Below are 11,209 nucleotides of genomic sequence, written 5' to 3'. Positions count from 1 at the left end.
ATCGGAGAAACTGTGTCACAGGTCTGCCTGGCTGCCAAATGGAAGTAGCTTATGCATGCTTGTGTGTAATGTGATATCCATTCTATGGGTGTGTAGAAGTTAAATTTGGTCCATGTAGATTTTAAAAGGGATATCACTGTTTTTTGATGAATATTTGATGAATTTTTTTGTATTGTTTTATGATTTGCATTCAAGTCCTTGCCATATTTTCTCAAATCATATTCTAATGTAAATATCGTAATGAGCTTTTTTGTGTGTAAATTGATACACTTTATCTATGAAATTTTAACAGTATTTATGGTTCAATAAGTGAACTAACTCAGCATGTACCATGTAATTCTCTCTATTAATGGAATAGTTTGTGGAGAAACTTAGAAACAGGGATACTTGATTTTTAATCTAGATCCAATTGTGCATGTGTAATGATATTATGTTGTACAGTATGTAAATGAAATGGAGATTATTACACATATATGATATTGTGCCTTCCATTATGTTACAACATGAAACTGCACATATGTAGAACCCAACTCAATGAAGCTACATTGTACAGTTGCTTGAGTTTAACATTTGACTACTTCATGATTAGCACTTAAATCTGCACTTTCACACAAATAATGATGTAATATACATTTGTTAAAACCCAAACAGCCATGAAAGTGATGCATTCAGTCACCCTGTATTAATTAATGCCTCATTTATTCTCGTATTGTCGTGTACAACAAAAGTCAGTGTTATGGATGAGTTACTTGCTCTGCCTTTCCATAAAGTATCCTCTTATATTCCTGTTGCATGCAGAGTTTCACTTCACAAAGTTTACCTAGAATTTGTAAGATTGGTTCCGTACATGTTTGCTCGGATTCTATCCTGATCTGTTGCATGTTGAACAAATTGGGATTATGAATACCAGAAAGGTAATAGACGGCTCCCAGTAGTGTTTGTTTGTTTGTTTGTTTCATTCCTTTTTTACAGGAAAATGGACTCCAGTTTATGCTAGGTGTATAATATGACTGCTAACTTTTTAAGCCTATGGTGCACTACAAAATGCAGCTTCACATCTTTTTGGATTCACTCACCTCCCCCCCCCCCCCCTTCCATCTTTCTTTGGAGTAACTATGTATTACAGCAGTCATGTGTACTTTTTACCTCAGCCCCCAAATCATTACCTCAGCCAAACAAACCTCAACCCAATATCACACACACAATGGGCATTTCCCAACGGCATCCCAAGCCCATTCTTAATTAGCCTCTCCACATGGCCATTGGTGGAGAGGTAAGCTGGAGAAAAATATTACAAATTATCAGACAAGATTATGTCAATAATAACCTCACCACAACTGCCCTAGGATACGGTCTTCTCCCCCCTGTGCGGCGTGACAAGGTCGGGTAGTCAATAGCGCCAAAACGAGCGTGGCTTTGTGCTGTCAACCCGTTTCCAAAATAACTACCACTTGTGAGTTGCAAAGAGGTTCCACCCCCCACCCCCACCCCCGCTCCCTCCAGCTACTATGGTAGGCTTTGTGTGCCATCCCTTTCAAGTTGTCGCTCCTCTTTCTTCGTCCTTAACTTCCATCTCTTCCTCTCATCCGCGCCTCGCCAAATTAGATTGCCGTTTTCAGCGAGGACCGTTTGATCGCAAAGTCGGCGTGATTTCAAGCAATGACCCTTCCCGTTTTGTATAACAAATTCTCTTCTTTCTTTCTTTCTTTCTGTTTTTTTTTTACTTTTATGTCGTGGCATTTTACTGTTGAGATGTGAGATTATGACAGGTATGCCAAGTGACTGCTTGTGAACTGACACATATTCCCACACTAGCAATTATGTTCAATACACTCTGCCGAAAAGATAGACCAGGGCAGGTCTAGTAGTCTTAGCGAGAAAAGCACTTGGCAAACCCAGACCTCTGCCAAGCAGCTCATATCCACCCGTAGGGTTCAGATGGTAATTGGGATAACAATAAAAATTTACTCATCTGTTCCTTTTGTCATTATCAACTTTCCTGAAAATTTCATCCAACTTTGTTCATAATTTTTTGAGTTACAAACAAACAAACCAATGCTGGCAAGAACATAGCCTCCTTGGTCGAGGTAACTATAGTAAAGTTTACTGGTAGTAGCTTTTTGGGAATGGCACATCATATACTTGCACATCAATGCAAATCATCTATTTCTTTGAATTATAACCTACTCATGGTCCAGTGATATTGAAGCAGATTTATTTGCATAGTTTATTTACAAAAAAAAAAAGAAGATAGGTCAAACAGAGCTAGAATGAGCTATTCAGCACCACAGTGAGCTAAAAAAAAATGTGAAACAGAAAATATGAAGTGTGTAGGAGAATGAGATGCTGAAATGTGCACTACCCACACCCTAGATTTTTGCCATGTGTTTCAGAAAAATCCGCTTAGAGGAGTGAGAATAGAGCAAAGCATGGTGAGCTGAAAGGGATACGAGAGATGTAGAGAGGTACACCGTTATTCTTGTGAATACATCTTTGTTTGATGGTTTTCTGTTGACTGATGCTCTTTATATCTCATTTGTGTTGTTGTATTTCTAAGTGTGCTGTGTAGTATCACTGTTGCCCAGTACTGGCCTCTTCTCTCATCTTGTTCCATCTGTCTAAAGCCCCATTTTAAACAGAGCGTGTTTACTGCGACAGAATCCGGGTAGGGTCTGGGTAACTGTTTTTACCCCACCTGTTAAAACGGTCCAGGCAAAATGTTGTGCGGACGTCGCAATAACTTTTGCCAAATTCTTACCATGATATTACCCTGACATTACCCAGGTAACCCTTCTGTTAAACAGTGCAACTATGGTAACATTCTTTTGATACACACAACTTGCATGTGCAACATTTGCAGACAGAGAATGATTGACACATTGCATGCCAATCACGTGTATGGATCATAACCACTGATCTCTGTGTATTTGAGACCGCCGTTGGGCGTGGTAGTCGCATCAATGGACACACCCACTTCATAGAAACCTATCCGGAGAAGATTTTAGGTGTGTATCTGTTAAATTGGTACTCCTCGCTCTCTACTGCATTTTTATTCGAGACAAGAAATTTTGTTCTCCTGATGTCGCGACATTGTAGTGGTAAGGCCTTGTAAAATGGGCCTTGAAACATACATTAAGATTTCTGATGGCTTTTTCCTACATTTGGAGAGAGCAGATACCCAAAAGGGAAAGTACCATTTGGTAACAACACACTATGGAATATCTGTTTGCTTTGCTACCATTTTTACCACACTGTCTACAGTTTGAGTGTAAATGCATGTTGCACTGTTTAAAGAGTGAAGATGTCTGAAAATTTTGTAATGTGCCTCTCACTTCTCTCTCGTGGTATATTGCCCTGTCTTTAATATGATGTGAATATAGAGCACAGGTCAGTCCGATAAAACGTGTGATCTCTCTGTGTCACTTGTATTTGGCTTGGATATCAAATAAATATGTCTGTCCATGATCTTTGAGGCATTTCTAACTTTCAATTTCTACATTCCCCCAGAGGAATAATATAGTCTAATGTTGGCAAACAACACTCAAATTGAGAGATCAGTGCGGAGGTCTGACCATACAGTGTATTTTGGATGCATCACAAGTGGGTGACATCAGTTTCTGCCCATATCCATGCCAGCATAGGAGGGTGGCCTCTTAGATTAAACATTTACTGCAGAAAGCAAATAACAACAACGACAGCACACTTGGCGGTTCAGGTGCGGTATGGTTCCATATAGTCGGTCGTTCATAGAAGTACTATCCTCATGCAGATGTACATGGCTTTACTATTGCTTATTTGTCCTCCCCCACTGGTGGAACAATTTATCGTCGAACGATTGAGCACACAATATGATTTCCGCTTGGCTGTGTCTATACCCAGTCATAATCATAGCTGCATCAAAAGCACACAATAGGGTGTTTGTGGGGGTGGAGGGTGGTGGGGGGGGGGGGGGGTTGAGTTTGCCATCCATAGTGCCAGTTAGTGGTACTAGCACTGTAGAACGACTAAAATGCGTGGTTGTGGTCCCCCCCCCCCCCCTCCCTCCCAATTCTTCCCTTGATAGCTGTGTTCACAGTGGGACTCCCCTGATTCAAATGAAACAGTTACAGTGTGGGGGTACAGCGTTTTCTTATGGCTGTACATGCTATGCACAGCCACCTTTCAAGGGGAATTAAAGTACCTCATGAGGATGTTAGGAGGTAGTTCAAATGTGGAACTAACGTGTATGTTCCTGTCGTTGTCACATATGACAGAAAGTTACAAGAGTGTTGGTGGTGTTTCATTTTCAACACATTTCATTGGAGCAGTGTGTCGATGGGAAATGTTTGAGTTATGTGTTATGTAGAGTGTCTCAATGTAAGATGTATTGTAATCATTGTATAAATGTCTCAGATCATAACTTGTGTATCATATTTGTATCATACATATTTTCCCTTGTAAAACTGTACAGGTGACTTCACTACTGCATGTATTTATGATAGAACCACTGCCATAACAGTATTCAAATCCAATTACATGAGTTTATCTTCGATCAGAGCAAGCACATTTATAGTGCATTTTGATGTGCTTGTATGTAAAGTAGTTTAAGCTTATTTTCACTTGTCATACTATGGTATTAAATGTATTGTAATTCTGTTTTTCTGTAATACTCAATGAAATGATTTGACTGGTATAGGTATTTCTTGTCTTCATAAGGCATATTTGTATCTGACCAGTTGTATCATGTAGTACTGTACATGATTATTAAGAACATTCATCTTTTGAAAAGTCAAGTCATCAATCTATTCTTGCCTAGTTAATCTCCTCATTGAAAGTGTTTTTTTTTTCATTGTTGTTGGATGAACATCAATTTATTGAAAATGGCCCCATTTAGCTGTCAGTTATACATGGTAACACGAAGAAGCAATGGTATTATTGGTCTCACATGCAAATGTTAGATATAGGAAAGACAACAAGCTCTGTATGCATACCAAGTGAGTAGCAGTGCTGTCATTAAAAGCTCGTTATTGATTGGTATCTACAGGAGGGGAAATGGTGTTGTGGTATGGATGAAAAGTAGCCAGCGGCATGGCCACTGTTGCAGGCCTCAGGCCACCTGCCTGTCATCCGGCACGACACGCATCCCCGTCTCGGGCCGAGAATGTGGAACGAGGGATAGAGAAGCAGCGGACTGGAAAATCATTACGGCGAGCCCCGGGACCGGCGATATTAATCAAGAGTCATTGGGTTGGGATCAATTCGGGGGCGAGTTATCGTTAGTCTCTCTTATTTCTCACCCTTCTCAAATAATTTTGATATCCTCTTCCATTAATTCTCCATAATTGCAGAACCATCAAACTTAGGATATTGGGATATGTCCACCTCTCTTCCTATGAAGATATTGATAGTGTTTTGGATGCTTCTGTCGCAAGCTGATTAGTTGACTCGCTTCAAAAAGGCCTCTGCAAAGAGGCATGGGATCATTTTGTCATCGTTATTAAGACTCAATTACACATATAGTGCAGCTGCAAATGAATACCATCAAGAGGTATACCCCTCCATTTTTCTCACAGTAGGAAGGAACGAAAGGTAGTGCTGTCGCGTAATCTAATATTGATGTGCATCATACACATAATATAACCATAATTGCGGAAGAAGTTTAGTGTTTGTGGTAATCGTGAAGCATTAAGTTTTAACCATCAAGTAGAGTGGTGTATGATTGAGATGCTTTATGATGCTTTCCCATCATTATGTCCTAGATCCGAGTTGTGTTGCCACATGTAGGTTGTGCACATATGATCGTAAGAGGTTGCACGACTACGTGAGAAAATTCAGGGCCCGCGTATGCTCCTGTTGGGTCCCGTAATGAGAACTCAAGGTGGCAGTCCCATCAATTAATCAGATATGATGAGGATGATTCGTAGCTCTGGCATGTCACATGACACTGTTAAATGCCTCTCTTTAGCATTGTGGGCCTGCTTGAGAAGCACCTGATAAAATGTTATTATACGCTGCCTGTCAATGCCTTGTGCATTTGACTGTATTTATATTACTATATACCCATATCTGTTGTTTCAAGACAAAGTTAGTCACTAGAAAGTGCATGAGATAATCATTTCACATTTATATCTATTAAAAGGACAAATATGAATATGTGTAAAGCATTGTACTATGCTTTTCAAGTAGTTTCCACTGCCACATGATGCTTAACTCATGTACATTATGTCCATCAGCCAGGGCATTTTTTTTTTAAACTCATAAAAAAAAAATGATTCTTTTAAAGAGATGAAGAGATAATGTGTTCTGAAGGATGTTGGTTTTACAAACATCAGTGTATATTGAATGAAGTTGTGTTTGTTGTGAAAGAATCATCATACTGTATGTAAATGCAGGAATAAAGTATACTCAAACAATGAAATCGGTGCTTGCTTCAGCATTTTTGTGCATGCGTCTACATTATTATGTAATGTCAACTGTGTTTATGCCAAAATGGGACACTGGTTAATATTTTTCTCATAGAAAAATATATGCTCTTAAATACACACACATACACATGCATGCCCACGCACATACACACAAACGCACATGCATATAAAACCCTGATCTTAAGGTCTTTATAGCATTGACCTTTATCGTTAGGTTTATCTAAAACCTGCAGTAGTAGACGCCACAGAAATCTCAAAGACACTATTTACGTAAATCACCATTTTCTAGTGCATTCAACCTACAATGATGACTGCCTGTGCCCCCGCAAACCTATGTAGCTACTTTATAAATCACACTTTGCATGATAAGATCAGTATCTATACACTGGCAGGAATATACACCCCAACCATGCCTCAGTAGTAAATATCTTATTCCTGTTGATTAATGTTTAATGTTTGCACATACAGACTGGCATTGTATGGTACATTAACCTTTGACAGCACGTTTGACTAAAAAAACAAACAACCATAAAACCCACTTTCCATTTTGTTTAGTAAAAGTCACATGAAACACAAATTGAAAGTGGAATCACATGGGACTGGTACATTATTCTATTGTGGGTGCCATTCACCCTGACCCCCCCCCCCCCCCCACACACACACACACACACATCCCACAGCACCCCACTCTGATACTGACAAACATTTAGTATGTTCTGCATAAACTGCAGTCTTTATAAAATGAATTTGCAACTTACCTCTAGGAATTTAAAAAAGGTGTATCTAAAAACAGTATGAGACAGTAATATTATGTACATTTCAAATTTTGGTTTCATGAAGCTACGTGCATTCATTCTGGTTCGACATTCGAGAAATTCATTCTCTATACTGTCAAAGGGGAGTTTGATAATAGAATTCTTGGTAATATACCCCAATGCATTTAAAAAAACTGAAACAAATATTGACTGCTCGTCATTCAAAGATGTTTGGGGTAAAAAAAAAAAAAAAAAAAGGCACGCTTGCATAGATCCCTCAACGGGTAGTCGATATTTGGAAAGCGATGTTGAAAGGTGCCAGGCTCATTTTACCATTCAATGCATCAGAGAGCAGGAATTTCTCAACGCCTTTCCATATGAATGCACAGTCATCAGTTAGAATGTCAACATTTCAAGCTGTATAAAAATCGATGCCTTTTCCAAACATTCCCATTTTCACAGGCAGACAGGCTTTCATTCATATGAAAAGACACTGAGAGTTGCACCCTTCTACTTCTAAACTGAAGATGTATCTGTGTCAAAACATAATGGCCTATTATGTCTCTGGTTGCTAAGTTCACATTAGGATACCAATGGCCATATGGCATTAGATTGAAACATATATTTTTTTAAAGTGTCAAACACATGTATAGGAAAGGCAAGTTGCATTTTCTTCTTCAACAAAATTAGCAACTTCAAAGACAAAGACTTTCTAAAAGAATGGATAATGCTTTAAAAAAACAAAACAAAACAAAACAAACTTGTACACACTTCATGAATAACACAAATCTACTACTATACTATGGCCAAAGTTGTAGACAATAGACAGTAATCATGCACTTTGGTGGTGCAAAGTGGATTTCTGTTTTATTGAAATTTTAACTACAACTAAACAAAATTCATATATATATGATATATATATATATATATATATATATATATATATATATATATATATATATATATATATATATATATATATATATATATATATATATATATATATATATATATATATATATGTGTGTGTGTGTGTGTGTGTATGAAGAAAGAAGTGGGTGAATGAAACTTGGAGAGATTTATATTTAACAAACTTTCACACATAGGTCTTTGTCAAGTTATTGAAATTATTTTGTGATGATATTTAACCCTTTTGTAACTGAAGATTCCATACATAATGGCCTATTGTTCCCTGGAAGATACAGCAATATTTCTCTCATTTCACCTTTCTACATTATGCAAACTAGATCACTCATGTTTATTTTTATCTATCATAAGTTGTGTTAATTCAAAAGCCTATTAAGACTTTACCAAGAGACTTGTGTGTCACAGAAATAATTCTGATAATTTTTTCTGACCTTTGACCTCTTTCAAATTACATAATTGTATATTCTATATGAAACCAATTAAAATAGTAAAGCATAAAACTATAAAAATTTCAACATGCTTTCACTTTTCTAGCATAATGAAACAGCACCTGACTAACTGCTTTCAGAAAGTAGGGGGAATACTTACTGCCCTTAACATATGTCAGTATCAAGATGATGGAATGTGTACTTTTCATGAAAAATGAATCTTTGTGGAATTCCCTTTGTATTTTCTTTATATTATTGTCCACACATGACATCATAACCTCAAATAGTCTCCTCATCCAGCGGATCCAACACCAAAACTTCAAAAATTCATAACTTTTGCATCAATAGTCTGATTTTCCTTAAATTTTCACTGATGTGTTCTACTAATGTTGCTGCTTTCACTCAATCCACGTTTCTCTTGGGGATTTGGTTTCCTTTAATTAAGTCTGAAGGGTTCTTTTAAGTACTCATCAACCCTCAGCTCTATATCAATATCTCAGAGTTTCATTAAAATTTCTCTATGTATCTATCTATCTATCTATCCATCTATCTATCTATCTATCTATCTAACTATCTATCTATCTATCTATCTATCTATCTATCTATCTATCTATCTATCTACCTATCTATCAATCTATAAATCTATGTATCTATCTGCCTATCTATCTATCAATCTATAAATCTGTGTATCTCAGTATCTACCTATCTCTCTATCTATCTATCTATCTATCTACCTATCTATCTATCTATCTATCTATCTATCTATCTATCTATCTATCTATCTATCTGTACATGTATGAGATCTGTGTGGTTGTGTCCATGTGCATGCATGCACTCCAAAATTACCGCCCCGTGTGTAACCTTCCATTTTTGTTTAAAATTTTGGAAAGGATTGTTTTCTCCAGACTTACAGATTATCTCTTGGTTAATAATTTATTTGATCCTTTTCAATCCGCATATCGTCCTTACCATAGCATAGAAACCCTTCTCCTCAATGTGTCGAACTTCATCCTACAGGAAATGGATCGTGGAAATGTCACTGCTTTGATTTTACTTGATTTGTCCTCCGCCTTCGATACTGTTAATCATGCAATTTTGTTAAACACCCTCCAATCTCTTGGTGTAAAAGGTCAGGCATACGAATGGTTTAAATCTTACCTTTCATGCCATTCACAGGCAGTGTATGTCAACAGCTGTAAATCAGATGCTATGCCTCTCAAATGCGGTGTTCCACAGGGCTCTGTGGGCGGGCCCACCTTGTTTTCCATCTATCTTATTAGCCTGGGACACATATTGCACCAGCACAAAATTAATTGTCACATATACGCTGATGACATTCAATTGTATTTGTCTTTCAAACCTAACCAGGCCGATGCCTTACATGCTTTGAGTCAGCTTGAGAATGCAATGAACGATGTTTATTCATGGCTGAACTCACATTCTTTGAAATTGAATACGGATAAATCTGAGAATTTAATGTTTGGTTCGAAGACACAATTAGGTAACTTGACATTAATTTCATCTCTTTTTCCGGCATGTCAATTAGTGTGTCCCAAACCTGTCGCAACCTGGGTGTAATGCTAGATTGTAATATGACTATGTCTCATCAAGTTTCTAGCATTTGTAGATCTGTAAGATACCAACTTCATAATATCGGCTTCATTAGAAAATATTTGAACCGCTCTTCTACCGAAAAATTAGTCCATGCCTTGATATCTTCTAGGCTCGATTTTGGAAACTCTGTCTTATTTAACTTACCACAAACTCAGCTCTCCATGCTACAGAGGCTTCAAAATGCGGCAGCACGCATCATCACACTATCCAAGAAGCACACTCACATCACCCCTATTTTGAGATCACTTCATTGGTTACCAGTCAAAGATCGCATTACAAGATTTTACTTTTGACTTTTCATTGCATTCAGGGCGCTGCTCCTCAGTATAACATTGACTTACTCCATAATTACATCCCTGCTAGATCTTTACGCTCATCCAACTCCGGTTCTCTGATAATTCCAAGATTCACTACAATATGGGGCACACGTGCCTTTGGCCATGCTGCTCCCACCTTATGGAATAACTTACCTTCAGCCGTAAGAAATTGTTCTTCATCAGACTCCTTTAAAAGCAGTCTAAAAACTCACTTGTTTAAAGCCTCAATTTGACTACTTATTACATGTACTTGATATTTGTATGTCCTTTATCTCCTTCACTTTCTCTTCCTTCCGCGCCTAGAGCACTCTGCAGAGTGGATTTGGCGCTATATAAATCATATCATATCATATATCATATCATGCATGTACACATGTGAATCACAATTCCCGCCTACATATTTTTTTTTTTTTAACATCATTACTCTACTACCTAAAATGTAGATTTGTTAACAAATTAAACAAAGGATTAAGCATCATATCATGACCTACAAAAAGTACATGAAGGTCATTTGGAGGTGTTGTTTGTTGGTTGTGGTTTGGTTGTTGTGGGAATTAAAAGACTTGATGACAAAATTAGAACAAACAAACACAAATGTACTTGAAAATAATTGTTGCATGGAAGTCAAGCAGCATTTAACCCTTCTTTATTTTAAGGGTTATTTTCCAATAACTTATATTTTCTCTCCTATCCCTCCCCCCCCCCCCAAAAAAAAAAGGGAGAGAAAAAAAAATAGAAAAGCAGGAAACATTTTGAACAGTCTC

The sequence above is a fragment of the Diadema setosum genome, chromosome 8, assembly GCF_964275005.1.
Source record: "Diadema setosum chromosome 8, eeDiaSeto1, whole genome shotgun sequence".
Classification (NCBI taxonomy): Eukaryota; Metazoa; Echinodermata; class Echinoidea; order Diadematoida; family Diadematidae; genus Diadema; species Diadema setosum.
This window is presented reverse-complemented; position numbering follows the sequence as displayed.